This window comes from Rousettus aegyptiacus, unplaced genomic scaffold (genome assembly GCF_014176215.1).
Source record: "Rousettus aegyptiacus isolate mRouAeg1 unplaced genomic scaffold, mRouAeg1.p scaffold_m13_p_5, whole genome shotgun sequence".
NCBI classification, from domain to species: domain Eukaryota; kingdom Metazoa; phylum Chordata; class Mammalia; order Chiroptera; family Pteropodidae; genus Rousettus; species Rousettus aegyptiacus.
In genome coordinates this window covers 4,780,574-4,803,005 of record NW_023416308.1, presented here as the reverse complement: position 1 = coordinate 4,803,005, position 22,432 = coordinate 4,780,574, and the positions used below count along the sequence as shown (strand labels likewise).

Sequence of the window (22,432 nt, the reverse complement as noted above, 5' to 3'; positions counted from 1 at the left end):
CATATCCAAAGGAAATGAAAACAAGGTATTAAAGAGATATCTGGACTCTTGTGCTTGTTGCAGGATTATTCACAATAGCCAAGAGATAGAAACCACTTAGATGTCTGCAACTGGATAAAGAAGATGATATATATATATAATGGAATATTATGCAACAATGAGAAGGAAGAACATCCTATAATTTGAGACGACATGGATGAAACTTACGGGCAGCATGCTACATGCAATAAGCCAGACAAAGACAAGTACGGTGTAGTCTCACTTACATGCGGATCTAAAAACAAAAGTCAAAATCAAATAAAGAGTACAAAAGTGGTTGCCAAAGGCAGGGTGTGGGGGTAGAGCGTGGGAAATAGGGAGAGGCTGGTAAAAGGATACAAACGTTCAGCTATAAGATGAATAAAGTCTGAGGATCTCATGTGTAACGTGGTGACTGTAGTTGATAACACTGTATTGTATAATTGAAATTTGCAAAGAAAGTAGAACTTATTAAAGGTTCTCATAGATACAAAAAAAGTAAGGTGATAGATGTGTTAATTAACTAGATGAGAAGAAATCCTTTCGCAATGTACAAATAATCAAGTCAATTTCATTTGTCCATTATATCACAATAAGACCAAAAAAAAAAAAAAAACAGTTCTGGATAACCTGGTGGGCCTCAACCAGTCAGTCGAACGACGTTAGAGCAGAGATTTCCTTGAAGAATAAGAAATTCGACAGCAGCTTCAGCCTCTGCCTGAGTTCCCTTTCAACCCGCCCTTCCTGACAGCCTGCCCTGTGGGTTTCAGATTTTCCTGGCCGTCCCAACAATCGCATCAGACAGTCGCTCGCGAGAGATCTCTCATTGCGTCTCTCCTCCTCGTTCCGTTTCTCTAACCCCGCACCCTGCACGTGGGTTCTGCGCAGCTAGAAGGATCTCACACTCCCAAATGTGCCCGTTGCATTTCCGCCTCCGCGTTTTAGCTTGTTCCTTACCCCCTGGCTGGAATGTCCTCTTTCACGAGGCCACTCTCCGAGGTCCAGCTTGGATGGCTGGCTCCGGGACGCCTTCCTGGTTGCCTCAGATCTGTCAGTGCTCTGTCCTCTGTGCTCTGTCCTCAGGATCCGCACGGTGTGGTGGGTGATAACTTGTTTGCTCTGCAGACCACCTGGTCTCGTCGTGTCCCCAATGCTAACTGCTGCTCTACCCAAAGAGGACACCCCCTGAAGCTCCAGCAGCGTCAGCAGAGGGCCGGCTTCGGCTCTCTGATGCAGTCCGTCACTCTGTCCCTTCACAAGTGCCCACGCTTTGTGGTGTGGCCCACCCGACCCACCTTTTGGTGCTCCGATATGCCAGGGGAACAGCCGGGGGCCTTTTGCGACTTGAGCCGTAGACACGATTTCCATGTAAAGACACAGGAGTCATGCCGAGAGGCTGGGGAAAGGTCTCACTGCCCAGTCCTGGGGCCAGATGACTACTCTCTCCATTTCTATGACCTGAGGGGATTTGAAGTCCCCTCCGGCTAAGTGCAGGTGAAACCCGACAGAACTGAGTGCCCAACAAGCTGAGCCCAAAATCCTAGGTGGAGGTGAGAAGGCGGTAAACGGAGGCCCAAAACTTGCCAGAGGAGAGGGTCCTCGGAAGGCAGCTTCTCGAGGTCTCCAATGACAACAAGGAGAGCGCCCAAAGTGAACACGCTCATGTCAGGCCGAGCCTGAAGCCAGGAAGTCCGTGCAGATTCCTCCTGGACGCTGAGGGTGCAGGTGACCAACCATCGGGCCCCTCCCTCCCCTCTGCACCCGGCTGCACCACCGAAGGCCCCAGGCAGAAGGAGTCAACATAACCTGTGGAGACAACAGCGCATTCCTACCTAGCTCAAAAGATCACAGGGCACTTCAATGACAGGGATTCTCGGTCCCCCGGTCGGAAAGCTCAACCAAGGGCTCATGAGCAAGTGCGTTTCTCCTTCTGGCCCCCATCCCTTTCTCGCCTCTCCAAGAACGAAAGGAATGGAAATTTCTTGGGAAGAGAAAGCAGAGTTTATGGGCTTCCTGACTCTAGCTCAGCTACTTCCCGAATAAAATTATATTGTTTCCAGGATGGCCTGAGATTGCAGATTGCGCTTCAGTTCATCTGAAGGAAAACCTTGAACTTTGGGCTTTCCTCAGAGGTGGGGCAATTCTGAGGAAGCCACACCCCGGAGGGAGAGACCAAGCAACATGGGGACACGAGTCCTCATTCAGACCAAAGTTTTACCGGATATGTTAAAAATGAAACACCTTTTTTATTTTTTCTCGTGGATGCATCCCTAAATTATATGGGTCCAGGCTGAAAGTCCAAATCAACGGAGAGAGAGAGAGAGAGAGTGAGACTGAGAGAGAAATGCCTGGAGGAACGACGGGCTGCCCTCTGTCGCAATCACTCAGGGATCCGCAACTCACAGACCCGTGGAAGAAAAGTTCGACCTCACCAGCCACCAAGGAAGTGTAAATCAAAGAGATACGATTTTTACTGGCCAAACTGGACCTTTCCTAAAGAGGGCCTTGTTTTACACACGCCGGTGGGCGTGCATGCTGGCTTTCTGGAAAGCCACTTGGTAATAAGTAACGAGACTTTTCCAGTGATGACTCAGCGATTTCCCTTCTAGGAAATGATTCTGAAGGAATCGTAGGAGATGTGAACACAGATGGTTTTATGCAAAGACCATCATTACTTCATTATAATGGCAAAAAAAAAATAAAATAAACAATTTAAATATCCAAAAGAGAATCGTTAACCCTGACTACATCCATACTGGAGAATGGTATGTAGTCACTAAGTGTGGCCATCGGTATAGGCAATTTGATTTAAAAATGTGTGAAATCCTGCGGACATTGTACGTCTTTATTAGCTAGGACAAGTTTGTTCACCTCTGTGAGGCCTCATTCTGTAAAATGAGTTTATCAGTATGTACCTGGGAGAGTTGCTATGAGAATTAAATGTGATAATTTAACTCTTAGCAGGGTTCTCGGATTATTATAAGATTTAAAATGAGCAATGATTATTTTATGATGAACGTGTATAAGTTTTTAATGAGAAAAAAAAACCCTAATTTGTGCTATTTTAAGATATTTCAGAAGACTTTTTCGGTGAAACGGAACCCAAAAATAACATACTAAATTTAAAAGCAGAATACAAACAATGCATGTGCATATCATCCAACTTTTGCAAACGCCCACACATCTACACAAATAATGCACGCATTCCGAAAACACTGACAGGAGCTACCTCAAAATATTGCCAATAGTTAAGTTGTGGATTATGAGTGATTTTTGTCTTCTCCTTTATACGTTAGTCTATTTTCAAAAGTTTCTACGATAAGCACTTTGTCGTTTTTAAAAAGTAAAGGTTGTCAAAGGATTCCGACCCCGCCGTGGGGAGGACACAGAACGGGGAAACCGTGACCCCCGGCTGTGAGCGGTCCCTTCTGCTGGTGTCACGCTCTCCGGAAAGCCGCGTCACCCCTGCGGGGCCAAGGTGTCCTGTGAAATATATAGAGCAGGGTCAGCCCGGCGCATGCGGCAGGGTGGCCTCGGCAGACCCTGCTGGCGAGTGGGCACTCTGCCACCCGGGGCCGGTATCGTCAGGAGATAATGAAAGCGCTTGGCCAAAGAGCAAACTCTATCCAGATAGGTGACTCTGGGCTTATGCTCGAGAAAGGAGGCTCGCAGAGCACATTCCATTAAGGAATTTCACACTCTGCCTCCTCCTCCCGAGCTCTTTTCTGTTTCTCCCTCCCCTGAGCAGAAATATATTTAGTAACCCTATCTGAATCCTCTTCTTTCCCTTAATTTGATTAAGGAGCTAGGGGGAACAAGGGATGAAGTGGGGGGTGAGGAGAGGGGGAGATTGAGTTACGGGGAAAGATTAGAGGAGCTGAATGGCTATCTCGGGCCGAGTGATGCCTGAGTGTGGACAGGACAAGGGCCTCCAGGTACTTAGTACAGAAGCTCAGAGGACAGAGAGAGGGGACAGGGTTGATCATGGCGAATGCCTCTCTGGGAGAATGGGACCCAAATCGGGGAGGGTCAGACTGTAAGGATTAACCAGGAGGATGGGGGACATTGCCTGAGGGAGGCGCCGGCATCTTTCCGAGCCTCTCCTGGCTGAGGGTCTTCGGATCCTTAGGAAGTTCCAAGAGGCGACCGTGTTGAACTCCCGCTGTGTTTCAGATACTTTCACATACGCCAACTAATTCACTCTCATTAAGGAAATTGTCACGCACAGGGCCGATGCTGGGAGACTTATTTTGGCCGTAAACATACAGTTGTTAGTGGGTGGGGAAACTGAGGTTCCAATCCAGCTCTGACTTCTCCTTCCCCCATCCCTGGCAGACGTCATCCTTGGGAGGAACATCGTGGCGGCCAGCGTTTGTTTAGGCCTCACGGAGAGGTGGTTCCGTGGAATCCTCGCCGGGTCTCTGCGAGGTACATACTATCGATGACCCCGTTTCACAAGTGGGCGACCTGGGATTTAGCATAAGCAATTGGGCTGGACCCACGGAGGGAGAGAATAGGGCCTCGGTAGGCCTGGGGAAGCCGAGGGGCGTTGGACGTGAGACGTTCTGAAGGAGAGGGCCCGTCTGCCGTGTGTCCGGTCGCCCCTTTCCTTGTTTACCCTGCACCGAACACAACGCCCGGAACAGTGACAGGGACGTTTGCAGAAGGAGCTAATGCTACTCGGCAAGTCTGGCCCAGTGGCTCTCTGTTGGGGGCCAGCTCGGTGAGGATTAAGTGAAACGTATTTGCCTAGGGATTTCCAAGTCTAAGATGTCACGGCGCTGGGCTTCAGAAAAGGTCCCTTGGCAATGGGGATCCCTGCGGGAGGCTTTAAAGGTGACCAGGACCTTGACGACCGGCAGGCCCGGGGAGAGGGCTCCAGCTCCCCTCGTGGGGTTGGATTCAGACCAAAGTGACAATGAGCAGGGGGGGGGGTCTGGCACACACTCCCCCTGGTCCCTTCCACCCACAGGGACAGCTCAAGGACGCCTCCAAACCCTGGAGAGGTGGGTAGGGGAGGGGCAGGAACCGTGCCAGCTGGGCAGCTCGGAAAGACAGGACCGGGAGGGAAGTCGGAAGATGAGTGCTTAATTAACAGAGGCCTGAGCAGCTCCCAAAAATAGGTTTGAAAGAATGAAAGGGCAGAGATGCGGTCTTTTCTAGAGAGAAGGAACATCCTCCAGGCAGCGAGAATCTTCTCATCGACTGATAAATAAATACTCGTTGCCTCAGCGTCTTCTACGGCTTCAGAGGAAGTGCTCCAGTTTTTCCTCCCTGCGGACTCCCCGAGGAAGGCCCGCAAAGGGCAGAGAACAGCAAAGCCGCGGAACCCCTGGGCCGGGTCCAGGCCTCCTGGCCCGCAGTCCGACGGCCTCGGCCTCGCTCCACCTCTCGCAACAGTTCTCGGTGTCTTTATGTGACCTGCTGATCGACCAGGGGACACACGGGTTGGGATGCCGGCGCTGGCTGCCGGGGAGTGTCATTCGGAAAGGCAGAGCGAGAGGCGAGGCCGACGTGTGCGGTCTGTGTGCCGGAGGTAGCCTGGCAGGATGGTCCCCATCAGCTCGGAGGGGCCTGTGACCTGTGGGGCAGCCAGGAGAGCTCGGGGCTCACCGCCAGCACTGTCTGCCCACGGAAGGGTTCCACCGGCCAGGGCGGAGCACAGTGAGCAGCTCTGAAGGCCGCTGGGGGGATCCTCGTTGGGGCGGGACTCGGCGGTGGCGGTGCGTCGACTCTCCCTCTCTGAGGGACACGTGGAGGGAGCTCTTTCCGGGCCCTGGGAACTCTTCCGCCATTCTCCTTTTCTGGGGCCTGTCTTTCAAAAGAGGCCCCAGATGAAGTGCACAAATCCTGGGCCCCCTCTTCCCCCTCTTCCCTAAGCTGCTGCCGAGCGTCCCGGTCTACATAATCGGTCACTGCCGATTGGTTCCATCAGACGGCTGCCCCCTTGGGGTCAAACCCAGGAAGCAGAGCTGCTCCCGCTGGGCCCTGAGAGGGTTCTTTGTAGAGACCACGCACTGGCTTCCCGCTGGGGCTAAAGGAACACGGCTTAGCGGGGCTTCGGCGGGGCTGTGGTGTTCACGCGTCTTGGGTTGCAGGCTGGTGCCGGCCGCACGGAGGGGAAGTGGCTGGGGAACATGCCCCGCTGGCTGCTCTCCACGTGGAGGGTGGCTAAAGGCAGGGGCTTAGCGCGGCTTTGCCGGTGCCTTAAAAACGATGGCAAACACAGCCACCCAAGTCGCTCTCCGAAGTCCCCGACGAGGACCAGGGCGGAGAAACGCCCCTCCTGACTGACCCTGCCACCCACGCACCGCAAAGAGACGTGACCCAGCCTCCATCCGCCACCTCAGGGGCTAGATGACTTCCTCCGATGGCCGATGGCCCCGTGGGACATGAATCAGGGAGGCCGGCACTCCTGAGAACACCGTTCACAGCTGCGGCCCCCAGAAGTGCTTGTCCCCGCCCTCAGGAATGGGGCCGAGGGAGACATCACTGCCTTCAGCACGTGACTCAACTTCTCTGAGCCTGGGTCCTCACCCGCGGATCTCATGTCCACCTCGTGGGTGAGAGGTGGATGTTAAATGAGATGATTCGGGTCGAGGGCTTAGCACGGCACCTCACCGGAGGCTGACTGCTCCGCCACAGGCTGAAGGCCACTCCCACGTGCGACGGAAGAAGAATGAAAGAAAACCCAACGTGCCACCGCTCGTTGTAATCCCAAAGGAGAAGGGGTGCGGGCCGGAGCCGGGGTGATTTCTCAGGGCACGGAGCTCCCTCCTCCTCCGGCCCTCGCGCCCGCTCTGCGCCGGGCGTGGTTGTTACTTGGCGACCTCTGTGGCCGCCGGCTTGTTTCAATTCTCACAGAGAATCCCTACGGATACTCGGACCGACTGGAGCAGGGACACGGTCAAGCACCCTGGGGTGGCCCGTGGGGTGAGAAAACATCGCAAAGCAAATTCGCTCAGACTCTGAGAGAGCCCGAAGAGCTGCGCTTTACCCAGGGAACCCCCCTTTTGCAGACAGGCGGGGCAGCTCGCTTACACATACTTCCGCGATAGCATCATTACACCGCACGGCGAACGTGTCTGGCTCCCACCTGGACAGGTAACGACACGACGGCGTTTCTGTTTCTAAGCTGTCGAGTGCCAGAGCCTTTGCTTCTGCCCGGGGATCCTAACCATCTCGGCCTGGGACACGGATCTGGGGCAATGGGTGACCCGGCGGGCACGGAGATGACGGATGCCAGCATCGTGTGGCAACGTGGGGACGACCTGGGGCACTTCGCCTGGCAGGCAGGCAGGCAGGCAGGCGGGCTGGGAGCCGGGAGAGGCAGCCTCGGCCCCTGACCTTTGTCCCTGTTTGCGCTCGGCGAGGGGCGAGCTGTGCCAACGCTGTCTCCTCCCTCTCAAGTCCGCCTGGGGCTCCCGGCCGACCGGAATGTTCTCAGGGACCTGAGAGGGCCTGACCCTATGGGTGGCAAGCAGAGACCTCTTCGGGCAGCCGAAGGGCGATCCGAGACTTGTTCGAGATAGGGCCGGCGTGGGGCTCATGGGCTTGTGTGCGCTTTTGCCCCCCAAAAGAAATCTCTTCCCTTTTGGCTTTTTCCCAGCTAAGAAGGCTTATCATTCACTGGGCATCTGCCCCTCTAGAAGGTTGTCCACTCTGGGGCCCCCTTCATTCGAACCATCAAGGGGTCCAAACAAACGTATTAAAGGACAGCACCTCCGGATCTGAGCTCGGCAGGGCTTGCCCTCTGGGGAGGCGGACGCCCCCATTTCCGCCTTGCCCTCCCCCCCCGCCCCCCACCCTGCCGCCAGAGAAGCCGCCGTCCTGAGGAACCTGCATGTTTTCTGCGGGCGACGCCCTCCAGCCCCCTGGTTCCCCGGGTCAGACATAACGAGGGTGACAGACAGACATGTCTCGTGGGGAGATGGGGACCCTCTCTGCTTCCTTCGTGGAAAACCCTCCTTTCCCTCCTCCCCTCCTTCTTTTTTTTTTAATTTTCCCGAATGATGCTTCTGGGGCTTGAGGCGGGGTGAGCTAGAAAGCAACTTTTCTGAAGAAAAGTCTGAGGGTTCTCCCTCCCAAGCAGGGAGGTAAGCCCCGGCTCCCTGTCCCCTTCACCTAATTAATGTACGTCTGCCGGGTCCCTTCCGGCTGGCGCGGCCGCCCACGGTCAGAGAGAAGCACCCTTCCCTCGCAAATAAACAAACCCGATCCATGTGCTAGAGGACTTAGGGTATATTAATAGCCAGATATTTTGTTTTCCTATTCTGGTGCTTATCCCCTTCCACTAGTATGAAAGATAAGCGAACACAGAATGTTCTCCACCAGCTACCCTTCTCCCCTCCCCCGGGGAGAGGCACGCCAGGGGGCGTGAGCCATTCTGTTTAAAGCCCTCCCCGACCTCCCAACTCTGAGAAAATAGACTTAAAAGTTTATATTCGGTCTCTCTTGGCTACTGTTGCCGCCCAGCAAAGAAACTCTATATTGTTTAAACGCTCCAGGCAAACGGGTTGCAAGGCAACCTTCAAACAATAGAAAATACCCCAAACTAAAAATAAAGGCACTAAAAGAATGGGAAGCGAGGTGGTGCTTTGGCGAAGCGATCCCAAAATCGAGGTGAAGGAGAATGTTCTCGACGGGGCTGCTTTTGTTCTTGTGCATCGGGTTTCATAGAAGCCAGACAGACGGGGTGCCTCTCTTGTTTATTCCTGGCCTCCCAGTTCTTTCCACGGCCAACGCCACCCTCGTGGGGGCAGGGGGCGCACAAGGCCTGTCCCAAGGTCTCTAAGCAAGGCGCTTCCCACTGGCTTCCCGGCCTGAGGACACCTGGACCCCTGTTCCTGACACTCCTTACAAACCCCAGCGAGGAGAGGGTGGGGCTCAGCTTACTCACAGGGCTCCTTGCCCCAGGAAGGCAAGGAGGGTCAGCACTAGAAATGCGACAGTGGACGTGAGGTCCGGAGTTACGTGTCCGGAAGACAAAGAGGCCGCAAGCCAAGGAATGTGGGCGGCCTCCAGAAGCTGGGAAAGACGCGGGGCCGGCCTCTCCCCGAGCGCCTCCGGGAGGAGCTAGCCCTGGCCACAGCTGGATTTTAGCCTCGTAGACTCTGGCCTCCAGGAATGTAAAAAAAAAAAAACAAATAAATAAAATCGTGCCATTTTGTGTTTGTGGCAGGTAGCTCCCCACGGTGACAGCAGGAGGCCAGCAGGCCGAGAGCCCGAGGAGGAGGAGCCTGCGGTTGGCTCCCTGGCACAGCAGGCGGATGAGCGGAAACCAAGGCGAGTCCTTCCCGCCCCGCTCGACCTCGCTCTCCCAGACCATCGGCGGGCACCGAAGCGGCCGGCCTGATCTGCCATTGTATGTCATGGCTTCCTTCAAACAAACAAACAAACAAACAAACGCAAATCAATCGAAAGGTTGCCCTTTTTCTCACCCGCTGACAAAGCGGGCTGATCCGTGTCCTCCCCCAGGCCGACTTTGCGCCCCGTAACTTATGGCTCCGCCCCGACCAGTGCCACACAAAGAGAGATCAGACCAGAAAGGGAAACTGCAGGAAAGAGAAATAAATCACCACTATCCTCCTACTCCAGGTCGCTGGCCAGACACTACCAAAGAGTCTCTCGGGCTTCTGTCTGGCAAGGGAACCCTTAAGAGATTTCAAGGCTCCCTCCTTCCAAGAGCAGGGTTGTCTTTTTTTTTTTTTTTTCCCAGACTATCTTCTGATTAAATGTCTTCTGAGGGCTTGCATAACAGAGCCTTAATAAATCCTATCTCAACAACAAAAAAGGCGGTGGGGGTGGGGGGGGTGGGGGGGACACAGGACTTCCCTACTTCCTTGCCTCCTAGTAGCACAAGCACCTGAAGGCCATAATTACTCCGTTCTCATGACACGTCTAAGAGATAAGAACTATCGGCCCCATTTTATAATCTGGGACCCTGGATCACAGAGAGGGCGAGCCACATGGACAGAGGCACACAGCACGCCGGAGCGACTGGCCCAGACCGGAGCGCAGCTCGCCTGACCGCTGGCTCGCACTGCCCTCCTCCCCTCACGCTTCGTCTCGGGCCCGGGCCGACCACCAGGTGGGGAGGACGTGGCCTCTGGGCAGGTGGTCTCAGTGGAAGGCAGAGATGTTAAACCATTAAACCTGGCATCACAAGGCAAGCTCCTGACGCCCCGGTGGGGAGATTTTCCGGACCAGAGCCTTGCACCGCCCCGTGCACCTGGAAGGCAGTCGGGGGTGTGAAGCGAAGGCCAGGTTCAAGGTATTTGCGCTCGACCTCGGATAAGTAAGCTTGGAGAGCGTTCGTTTTCCTCTAACATCAAGACGGGCCTTTCCCTCGGTCCTCTCTCATCCATCCACGCGTCTCTCCCTCCCTCCATCATGCTTCTGTGAGGGCCTGGGGTCTAACCTCAGGAGCGAACCGAGCAGATGTCCCAAACTCGCAGCGAAGGGATGGAGCTGGCTGCCACTGCCCGGCTGCCGCGGCTGCGGGGCCACAGGTACCGGGGCCCACGGCTCTGCGTGAACGCCGAGCAGCTCCGCGCACTGTCTGCCGTTCCTGCTGCCCTTCCGCACACGGGGGACTCTGCAGAGCCACCCCCATTTTGTGCCACCCACAATCTGTGACCCTCGAACGCGACGAAGGCGACGGCGAACGTCAGGTTCCCGGGCTGCCTCCTACTCATCGTTTCATGCACGACCGGGAGCTCCACGCCACGGGTGACCCGAGGAGACTGGACCTTCCTCGACCATCCTCTGACTAGTCAAGAACGTGCACCTGACCAAGGGGAGGGACGGCCTGACCAAGGGGACCGCCCCGCCCCAACCTCCACACCCCGGATCTGACGGTATTTATAGGGCATCACTCAGAAGACGAGGCACGCAGCCTCCCGGTCGGTGTTCCCGCCGCGGCAGCCCCGGACTTGCATGTGGGGAAGTAAAAACATCTTAGAGTCTGTAGCTACCTTTCCAGGTCCCCTGTGAAGTGCTTCTGATTACGAACTGGGTGTCTCAGACCCCCTGATGATAGGAAAAGCGATAGCTTGGGGTCTAGACAGAAACACCCTAGGTCCTGGGATCCAGTTTCTAGGTCTGAAAAGCATTCTAAAATTGTGGTAAAATATGCATAACGAACATAGTAACATTTACCATCCGAACCATTTTTAAGCGTAAGTTCGGCGGCATTCGGCACATTCGCCTCATTTTGCAACCGTCACCACCATCCTAGACCTGCAAAGCTTTTCATCAGACTCTGTGAAGTGATGATCATGGCAAAGCGCTCATTTTCCTGGGAGGCCCTTCCTGGCCTGCCTTTGGGTCATCTCGCTTTCTCTCTCAAACTATAATAGTGGCCCCCCCCCCCCGCCGCCCCCACCTCCCAAAAGCACTGAAAATCCTTTCGAGCTGGAAATACCAAGGTGGAGCGTAATAGTAAACCCTGACGCCCCATTCCACTCTCCTTTCATGCTCCACCATCCCTACCACTTGGCTATGATTTCTGGGCCGAGCCAAACCCAAACCAGCTTCATGAACGCCTCTGTTTCCAGCGCCCCCCTTCCCCAAACCTACTCGTCTCTCTTGGTTTCTCTTGGTAATTGCATATTTTAATAGCTAAGTGAAAAGGAACCATTGAAAGGTTGAGGAATAAAGGCAGTTCCATAATGGAAAGTTTTCCAGAGAACGACGAGGGGAAACACCCTCTGGTCTGGAGCATCTCTAAAGCCGTATGGAAATAACTTGAAAAAGACCATTTGGGGGGACCCAAGAAAGCACAGAGGGACGGAGGAGCGGACGGGAGGGGGCGATGAGACCACCATGTTCCGGATCCTCAGACCTTTATTCGTCTTTATCCGCAGGCCTCACCTCTCTTTGCAACACCAGGCTCCTAAATGCACCTCTACCTGACACCTCCTCCCGTACGTCCGACAGGCTCCTGGACCTCAATGTGGACAAAGCAGGTCTCGTTATTCACCCGCCTTACCTGACTCTGCTTCTCTCTTAATCTTTCCTAACTCAATACATGACAAAAATCTGAAAGTCATCCTCGATACCCCTTTCCTTGACCGCCCCTCCCGCCACCTGCAGAAAGCCTTATTGACTCCATCTCCAAAACACATGCCGAATTCGCCCACCTTTCTCCAGGTCCACTGCCACTGTCCTAGTCGGCGCCATCATCGCCTCTCATCGAGGCCACTACGATGGCCTTCTCCACTGAGCTCCCGACTTCCACTCCCCGGCCCCCGTGATCCACTGTCTCCCCTGCGGCTCGTGATCGTTTAAATGCAAGTCAGAGCGCGCCACTTCCTTCCTTGCTTAAGAGCTTCCGCCGTCTTCCTTGAGAATAAGATGCAATCTCCCCGCCCTGCCTTCAGAGCCCTTTGTAATCGGGACTCTGTGCACTTCTCCCATCTTGTCCGTCTGTCCGTCTGTCCATCCGTGTCCCTGTTCCCCGACGCTGTCCTAGCCCCACCGGCCATTGCTGTTCCTCAAGCACACAGAGCTCCTGCCTCCCTCGCGGCCTCCACACCAGCAGCGTACTCCTCTGGCACGCTCGTCCCGCGTACCCGTCCGGGGCGGGCTCCTTGGTTACGTCTCAGCTTAAATGACACATCTTCAGAGAAACTTTCCCTGCATGTCTCATCTAAAGCAGGCGTGAGGTAATTAATTACTATGTGATATTACTATGTGATTCACTTTTGCTTATTTAATATTTTAGTGTCTTAGCCCTTTAGAATATAAGCTCCCTAAGAGCAAAGGGACTCCATCCCCGGTGCCGAAAATAGTGTCGGGCACAGAAAAGGTATTCAGTAAAAATAGTTGAATAAGTGAGTCTAATGTGGAGAAACTGGAACCTTCATACTCTGCTGGTGGGAATGTAAAATGGTGCGTTTGCTTTGAATAAGTTTTGAAGTTCCAGAAAAAGTTAAACACAGAGTTGCCATATGACTCAGCAATCCAACTCCAAGGCATGTGTCCAAGAGAATTGAAAACATATCTATGCAAAGACTTGAATATGGATGTTCATAGTAGCATCATTCACGATAACCAAAGAGTGGGAATAAACCGAACATCCATCATCCATCAGCTGATGGATGGATAAACGAAAGGCGGTTTATCCATACAATGGAACAGTACTCAGTCGCAGGAAGGGATGGAGGAGGAAGGGCATTCTGACACATGCTACGACACGAACGACAAGGTCCTGGAGGACATTATGCTAAGTGAGACCAATCCGTCAGGGAACAACAAATACTGTATGACTCCACTGACGTGAGGCACCTCGCCATAGTGAAGCCATAGAGACAAGGTAGAGTGGCGGGTGCCAGAGGCCGGGAGAAGAGGAGCATGGGGAGGTAGTGTTTGCTGGGAACACAGTGAGTTTTACAAGATGGAGAGAGTTCTGGAGGTTGGTGGCATGACAATGTGAATGTAGTTAGAATGCGAAAATGTACACTTAAGAATGGCTAAGATAGTAAATTTTGTTATGTGTCTTCTCCATAATTAAAAAAAAAAAAAGGAATGAAGTAATGATACATACTATAACATGGATGACTTTGAAAACAATGTTATGGAACGAAGCCAGATGCAAAAGACCACATATCGTATAGTTCTATTTATACGGAATTACAGAAGAGGCAAATCTACAGAGATAGAAAGTGGATTGGTGGTTGTCTGAGGCTGGGGAGCTGAGGCAGACGAGTGACTGCTGATGGGTACAGGGCTTCTTCTGGGGGGCTGGTGAAACGTTCTTGAAGTGAATTTGGTGATGGTTGCACAATTCTAGGAAAACACTAAAAACCACTGAATTTTTAAATGGGTGAATTAATGGTATGTGAATTATATCTTAATAACGCTGTTAAAAAATATTAAGGTGGGACCAAAAATGAATGGACTCTGCTTCTTTTAAAAGAATTACTACTGTTAGGTTCTGTGACCTGACGATATCTATGGTCGATGATTGCATTCTCTCACTGAGCTCTATTGTGGGACACGTGGTGGAGGCTGTGGGTAACAGGGGAAGAGTGTTATTCACAAATAGGGGAAAACAGCTAACTCAATCCGAAGAAGCTGACAAGACTGTCTGCAGGCTTGAAGGAAAAGAATGACCCAGCAGCAGATATATATTAGAAGGTACTTCAAAAAAAAGTTGCAACAGGTCAAATATATTTCCGGATAAACGAAACTCAAAATGTTCAATACAGGTGGTCTGCAAAAGGTCTTTAAGGCCTGATTGCTAATTTAGCATCAAATAGTTTTGCTCACACGGAGGACGTCCTACCTTGTCACTTTACAACCTCTTTTGAACGAAGATGTTTAAGATCACAGTAGTCTGCACACCATAAAAATGATATTGAAAAGGTCAGTGATCGGTCGGTCTCAAAAAGGAAATCCTGTCACGTGCGACAGCGTGGATGAACCCTGAGGACATTGTGCTCAGGGAAATAAGACGGTCACAAAAAAAGACAAATACGGTATGATTCCACTTATATGAGGAACCTAGAGTGGTCAAATTCATAGGGACAGAAAGTAGCGTGGTGACTGCCAGGCGCCTGGGTCGGGCAGTGGAATAGATAGATAGCTGTTTAACTGGTACAGAGTTTCTGTTCTCAAGGTGAGAACATTCCGGAGATACACTGCACAGCATTGAAAATATATTAACACTACTGAACAGTGCACTTAAAGATGGTTAAGATGATAAAGTTTAGATTACATGATTTTTCACCACAATTAAAAACATTTTTTTTTAAAAGACAGTATTAAAAGCCTCAATGAAAATTTCACTTTTATTTTGCTATTAACATATGACTGACATGGAAAGAATTTTCTAATTTGACACAGAAACTTGATGGCTGTGTTTATCTTTACTTTTTATTCCTGCTGGAGTAATGAAAACAGATTACTTGGTTTAATTTTGTGATTATTTTTTACTTCCTGGTTCCTGCCTGATTATGCAATGCTTTTGGTTGCAAACAGATAAAAAAGGAAAGTTTATGGGCTAGGCTATTATTTTTATGCTCTTACATTAAAGAGGACTGGACTAAGAAATATTTCCACTTATGTCAAGGTTTTATAAAAACTGAATTCTAAATAAGTTGGAATATTGGGGCCTGGACCATGAAGTAAAATATCTTCCCTAAGGTCTGTGAGCTGCTGCTATATTATATTTCTAAGTGTATTCTTATTTTAACTGGTTTTACAACACTAGCTTCCTCTTTCAACAAACTCACAAGGTGATAGAACTTATCTTGAGTAATACATAAAATCTTACATAGAATTTTTTTTTTTTATTTCATCACATTAACTCCAAAATATAACCACTGCTTAGAACTCTCTCTGAAAACCGGACACAAGGTAAGCCAAAAAGGACGGACATTCGTTATAATTATTAACTCTGAGAATAGCTACTATTCCACATATCTACCATGTGCCTTCCTGAATTGTCATCTCTTTTTTTAAAGCAATAATCATACAGAGGCATGTCTAAAGTGGGTTAAAGGCATGATGACAATTCATTTTCTATAAACTTTCTCCTGGGCCTGATGGGTGTCCTAGTATTAGATTCTGAATACAGAGAATGAGGCAGCGGTTAAGATGTTGAGGTCTTTGGAACATACTAGTAATTATTTCTAATTGTGAAGCTGCATTATATTTACTTTATTCTCGATGTGGTTAAGATGATGCTGCTGGGAAGCTTGCTGCACTAGGGCCTCCTCCACTAAGGCCTGAAGGCAACTGTATCTAGCTCTGTAGGTGGCAGGCTCATCTACCACCTTCGTACATTACAGTTGTCCCTTGGTATCTGCAGGGGACTGGTTCTGGGACACCCTTGGAAAGCAAAATCAGAGGATGCTCGAGTCCCTTGTATAAATGGCATGTTTGCATTTAATCTATGCACATCTTCTTGTATCCTTTACATTATCTCTAGATTACTTATAATACTGACTACAATGTAAATGCTGTGTAAATAGTTAAACTGTATTGTTGAGGGAATAATGGCAAGAAAAAAAAAAGCCTGTATGTGTTCAGTACTGATGCAACCATCAACCCCTGCAGGCCTAAGGACATAGTTAGTACATGTCAGCAACAACGTAACTTTTTTCTAATATTTTCCATCCTTGTTGGTTGAATCTGCAGATGCAGGATCAGCAGGTATGGAGAGCCAATTCTTTCTTATTTGATCCTTTTAATAATTCATTGGTCAGAGAAAGAAACTGAGGTCCAAAGCAATTTAGTGATTTAGTCAAGGCCGCATTCTTTCACTTTCATTCATCCATTATTCACTTAACTAGTATTTATTGATCAAAGATGCCTATGTCTGTGAGCAGCGAAGAGCACCCAATCCTGCATTCCATGCTTCTACAGTACAAACGAACAATCAATCAGACAAGGAAACCCATGATTACTACACAGGACCTGCGTCTTTGAACGGCTGACCTTGCATGTGAATCGTTTTACTGTTGCCTAAGTGTCTGCCACACTTTCTGAATGTTCCTATGCTGGCTCATTAATCTCATCTCCTGTTGTGTGTGTGTGTGTGTGTGTGTGTGTGTGTGTGTGTAATAATGTCTACATATACACACAAATAAATATGTAATATGAACATACGCATTAAGAGGAAATGTATGTTCACTTTTTAAGGCCCAGAATTCTTCTACCTTCCTTGCCATTAAAGGGTCACAGAGTGCCATCTCCAGTAAAAGACCTCATTGGCTCCTAGGAAGCCTCATCTAGTTTGCACTATGGTAGTGACAGGTCAGTGTCAAGGAAAGAATGCTAATGATTTTTCCAGTAGCTGATCTCATGGACTATTTACATAGCACCTTGATTAAAAGAGCTCAAAGCACTATTCCAAGTAGCTGAATTATAACCTCATTCTGCAAACTGTGCATTTTAAACACAAAACAACCTCCTTTACCCATTATATTTCTCAAAAATAATCGAAAGATAAATTTCATAGAAGGAAAGCTGGAAACAGTGATAATCTCTGGGCATTGGGAGTATAGGTGATTTTAATTATTTTCTGTATTATTCTAATTTTCTACAATTAACATTCGCGAACTTTTTTTTTTTTAAACTCGTGGTTCAAATATAGTAATACATGGTTTTCATGGTTGTATGAACTTTGAATTAGGAAAAATATTACGTAAGAAATGTAAAAAATAGGCCATAAGAAACTCAACCTCACTCATAAGTTTAAAAGTAGAAATTAAAATAATTCTTTAAACCTACCATATTGACAATTATGTTATAAAGCCAGTATATCAGGTATAGGCAACAGCATAGCAAACTAGACCCTGCCATACATGACTGACAGGATTACAAATTGTCACCAGCTTTTTGGAGGGCAATTTGGCAATACCTATCAAATTTTAAATGCACATGCTTCTGAATTTAACAGTTTTATTTCTAAGATTTTTTTTCTTATAGATATACTTGCCTAAGGGTATATGTAGAAGGATGTTCAATAAAGAACTTGTTAATTAAACTTGTACTGTATCTATATAGTGAAATACTCTGCAACTATAGTACATAATGATTGTAACTTGCAAAAAGCAAGTTGCAAAACAGTGAAAATGCTACCTTTTGTATATAACTTTAAAAGGCTGTAAATATATACATATACTTCTGTATACAATTAAAACATCTGGAAGACTATTCTAAAACCTAATTGCGAAAATTCCTTTGAGACATGAGAAGACTGTTTTTTTTTTTTTTTGAACTGATATTCCTTGGTATTCTTTGAATTTTGTTACATTGAGCATGTATTTTTATTTTTAACGGCTTTACTGGGACATAATTCTTAGACTCTACAATTCACCAATTTAAAGTGGTTTTTAGTGTGTTCACACATTCGGTGTTTCTCAGTATATTCACAGAGTTGTACAATCATCACCACAGTATGTATTTTTAAGACGAAAAATATTTTTTGAAAGGTTTTCCAAAAGTGGCAAGAGAATGTGAATAGTACGAGAATGATACATACAAACAGGAAGAAGAAAATGAGAACGAAAGAAGATGGAGAAAGTCAGGGACAGAAAAAGAGAAAGGATCTTACAGTGAGTTTTAACTAGGAACATGTTAGATCCGCTTTCACTAAATAAACATAGATTTTGTAACAAAGAGAGCAAGGTAAGATATTTGGGCATGATAAGAAAAAGAAAAGAAAAGGAGGAAACCCTTGATTTGATAGTACTGCAAATATTTGGATAAACCAGATTCTATGTAAATCTGCAGACAGCTGGAATATGAATTCTATCTAGGGAAGACACAGATAAAAAGAGTTTAGAGAACTATATTTACTTCGTAGTTGCTAGAAATCTCTCCTGTCTTAGAAAGATTGATAGAGAGACACTAATTTTCAAGCCAAGAACATCAATAATGCTCTGATTTGGTTAAGAGTATCTGAGAATATAGGGAGAGCTGGAGAGAGAGAAAAAGGCTCTTGAAACATACAGACAAGCTCAAGCACAGACAATGCAGGACTATTCTGACTCTTTGGCTCAAAGTTTGGTATACGTTTTTAGAAAGAAGATTAGCAAACATACATTTGAAAGATAATGTTTTATGAAAACATTCAGCAAGACTCACGTTTAATCTCTTTGTTCCTTAAAGTAAAATTATCTTTACTCTGAGACTTTTCCCTCATTAAAATCTTCCTCGAGGACTACAGATCTTAGGGATGTTTTGTAGAATATCACTTTATTTTCCTTTTCCATATCTTTACAAAGCACAGTTCGAAAGTTGTGTAGTTGGAGTCGTTCTGGCACCAGGAAAAGCAAACTTTGCTGTTTATCCTATAAAATTAGTTAGCTCGGGTCCTATGAGTTCTTATTTACTTAATTAGGGCAGTGTGGTGACTGTTGCAATTGCTCTAGTTCAGCACTAATAAAATAATGGAAATGTACACAGGGTAGCCACGCCCATGCAAAACCTGTTTTTATAAAGGAATAAATGTCAGATTAAAAATAAAAGTCACCAGTTTTTTAATTAGGAAACTGTAAAGTAATGCCGGTACAATAACTCATAACAGGGATTTGAGGTCAGTATTATCTGATGGGACAGATCATCTTTAAAAGTATCAACTTAATAATAGTTTTAAAACCTGGTAACTATCTGTTCAAAATTACTCACCCTGTGGTTAACAGTTGACATGCCTGATTCTCACTCAAGCAACACGGAATCCTTGAGAACGAGCTATCCATTGAAGTATTATAACGTGGTGTGTTTTTCTATTTTTACATGTGCTTATGTGTGTGTGTGTATAAGTAACACAGCATTTTACTGGGAATTAAAGTATTGCGCATGCTGGAGACTGTTGCTAGCAACATAATTACCTCTGTAAATGCCGATCGACTACAGCACCTTAGGAAACCATAGAAAAATAGAAAACGTTACTATCCCTGGTAATATGCCATGAGAGACAATGATCAGACTATATAATTCTTATTTATTCGCTTAAAAGTAAAATCGCTTTGTCTAAAGAAAACCTACCAAGTCTTGTCCTGTGACTGCGACAACAGAGTAAAAACGGAACTGCTTAAATGTCCAAAATGTGCAAAATGGTGACTGAAAGAATGTCGCTTTAATGACAGTTAAAACCACCCGCCTCCAGGGGTTAAATGCAGATTCCATTGGAAACTAGCCTTGGCTTTCAGACTCAGGTTAGACTGGTAGGACTTCTACTGTCATCTGGACAGGTGGCAATGACCTTAGACGGAGATGTTATCCTCCAAAGTCTTCTTTTAGATCTTACATCAAGCTACAATGAACCCTGGCTTCGAAGCAAAATTTGAATGCCAGAAAGCCAAGGGGAAGGGTTAACTGTTCGTTATTTTTTTTTTTTATTTCTTAGATGCTAAAATGTTTTTTAAGCAGCAAGGGCAGCTCAATTTAGATTACAAAAAGGCACTCTGATGAAAAGCAAATGTGTTCCTAAATGTATTTTGAAGTAGATGGTTAGAAAGCTAATATAGAGTTTGTGGTCTAAATATATCATTCTTTCAGAAGCAGAACATATTGCTGGGGGGGGGGGGGAACCCTCTACCATAGGACTTATGGCAGATAGTAACTAAAACGTTTCTCTGTGTGCTGAAGTCTCAATGTTGGGGAATATTATTCAGTAGACCCAGAGAGAAGTCCTAAATTGGGAAGGCAGCTGAGTCCAAGGTCATCTCTCTTGTTACCAAATATATCTTGAAACAAATGCAAGAAGGGCACTTTGTTGAGTGTTATCTGGACATATATAGTTTCAATCAAATTCTCCAAGAAGTGTCAGAATAAAAGTTGAACATTTGTTTGACACTGCCAAGTCACTAGCAAGTGGGTCTCTTCAAGGGCTGAGGCTCTTGCTGGAGACTTGGCAATTATTACAACAAAAAGAGGTTCTTTTTCCTACTCTCGAGAAAAGAGATCACGCACAGTTAAACACCAGCTCTGAATTTTTTTCCCTCACATTTTGTGATATATAGGAAATCATATAAACTTATCAAAATGTCTCCTGATAAAAATATAGCTTTGAAATATTCTGTTTCCCAGCTATATTCCTTAAAATTAGCAGGTCTTTTCACATATTTGAAAATGTTATATGTGACAAAAAAGTGACAGCTGAGGTTGTACGGGGTCGTAAACGGAATCAAAAAATAAAATGCTGAATCTTTCCAGTTAGTGTGAAAAAATATCCCCAGAAATACAATGAAACAAATAATTGGCTTATCGTCTATAACGCTCTCGTTTGTCATTAAAAAACAAAAAACGAAAAACAAAAAAAAAACCCGTAGTCCATGATCGCAGCCCCCCGTGGAGACGATCACGTGTCCTCCCCTATCTACAACGCGGTGAAGCTCTCATTTCATCGAGGGCTCACAAGGAAGCAGGAGTACAAAGAACAACTCCGATTACTGTACGCCAAGTAGACCACGATTCGCCATCGCGCCAACTCAAGACTCTGAGCAATTTCCAGCTTCGGCTCCTGTGTCCCCTCCAGCCTTGTCTCCTTGTCCCTTCTTGGGGCTTCCTCTTCTCCACCGAGCCCTGAGTGCCTCCCTGAGCCAAATTCTACCCATCCTTCCAGAAGGGTTGGGACCTGTGTTCTCCTCCAGCCTGCCGGGAGGGCTCCGGCCCACAGTGTTGTTTTCCTTTGCTTTACATTAGGACTATTTATTAACTCTTGATCCCCTTCTAAAAAGCTGAATTGAAACTTTTAGAGACCCTAACCCCAGAAAGAATGTCGGGAAGTCTAACAGAGTTCTGATTTTTTTCTAATGAAAACTTCTCTGATTTCTAAAATGGCAAACCCTTTCAGAAAACTCGGCGTGCATCTGATTGCCTACTGAATAACCCAGCGCTGTAAAGTGCTTTCGGCTGCTGCTGCTGTTTGTCACCTTCGGAAGGAGACCTTCGGCTACCTGAGAGGAGGAGCCCCGCCTTTTCCTGCCTGAGGTGCGTGGGCAGGAGGCGGGAGGGGCTGGCGAACCCCTGGCTGGTTTCGTTCCTGCTGGCAGGCCTCTCCTGCCCTTCCATTCCCCTATCCAAACCTCACTCATCTTCCCAGGCCCCAGGCACCCCACCCTCTCTGACTGGGACTCCCCTGCCCCAGATCTCCGCTTGGAAGGAAGGTCGAGGGCACCACGACATTTACCACTTGGCTATTAGGTGTTGATATATTTATTTGCCGTTGTTTAATGCATTGGTGGTCCTGTTAGTGACAGGGGCCTGGCTGTGCCTTTCACTGTACCTTTTCCTAGAGTCTGGCTGAGTGTCCCAGCACATCGTCACAGAGCGCTGGAGCTCGGCACGCGCCACACACTCCTTCCCCTCCCCCAGGCAACCGGGTAACTTATGGTGCCAGACTCGTCTTTCTGTCATTTCCTGGACAAGCCATGCATGTCCTTAAATACCTTTGTGTGTTCCACCTTTCCTACGCCTATCAAAATCCTCATGGCAGGATGAATTGCTTCTTCCTCTGAGAACCTTGCTCTTTTTTTATATAAAGAGAACTTAAATATTTTTTGTTGCTACATAATATTAGAGTCTACTATGTAGCAAGCTCTTTGAAAGCAAAAACCAGGTCGTGCTGATTTTATATTTTAGCACTGAGCACAGTGTCAGGCACACAGAAGATAATATTTGTGTATAAATGAATGAACTTACAATTTCATTCTCCAATTCATCTAGTAATATCTTGGTAATTTCCTTGGTTTACCCTTGGAATTTTCTTAGGGAAGGCAAGAAATGTCCAGAAAACTATTCAATGAATTCTGGATTTGACCAAATTAATTTTGTTTCTGCATAATGTTTTACTGTGTTTTGACCTTCCAGTTTCATTGTGGCATTGTTCATAAAAGTAAAAACCTGGAATCGCTCTAAATGTCCAGCAACAGGAAATAAACATGATTTTAACACT

At 47.6% G+C, this 22,432-nt stretch overlaps 1 long non-coding RNA gene across 2 annotated transcripts; it reads left to right on the top strand.

Moving 5' to 3' along the window:
• The first annotated feature begins 5,082 nt into the window (after positions 1-5,082).
• Positions 5,083-21,609, top strand: LOC118602901. Of its 2 annotated transcripts, XR_004950970.1 has the most exons (4): positions 5,083-7,122; positions 9,200-10,877; positions 11,886-12,686; positions 21,332-21,609. It is a non-coding gene; the product is annotated as an uncharacterized LOC118602901 (long non-coding RNA). The 2 variants fall into 2 exon arrangements; XR_004950969.1 differs by lacking the exon at positions 5,083-7,122 and having other exon boundaries at positions 7,865-10,877.
• Positions 21,610-22,432: the final 823 nt, after the last annotated feature.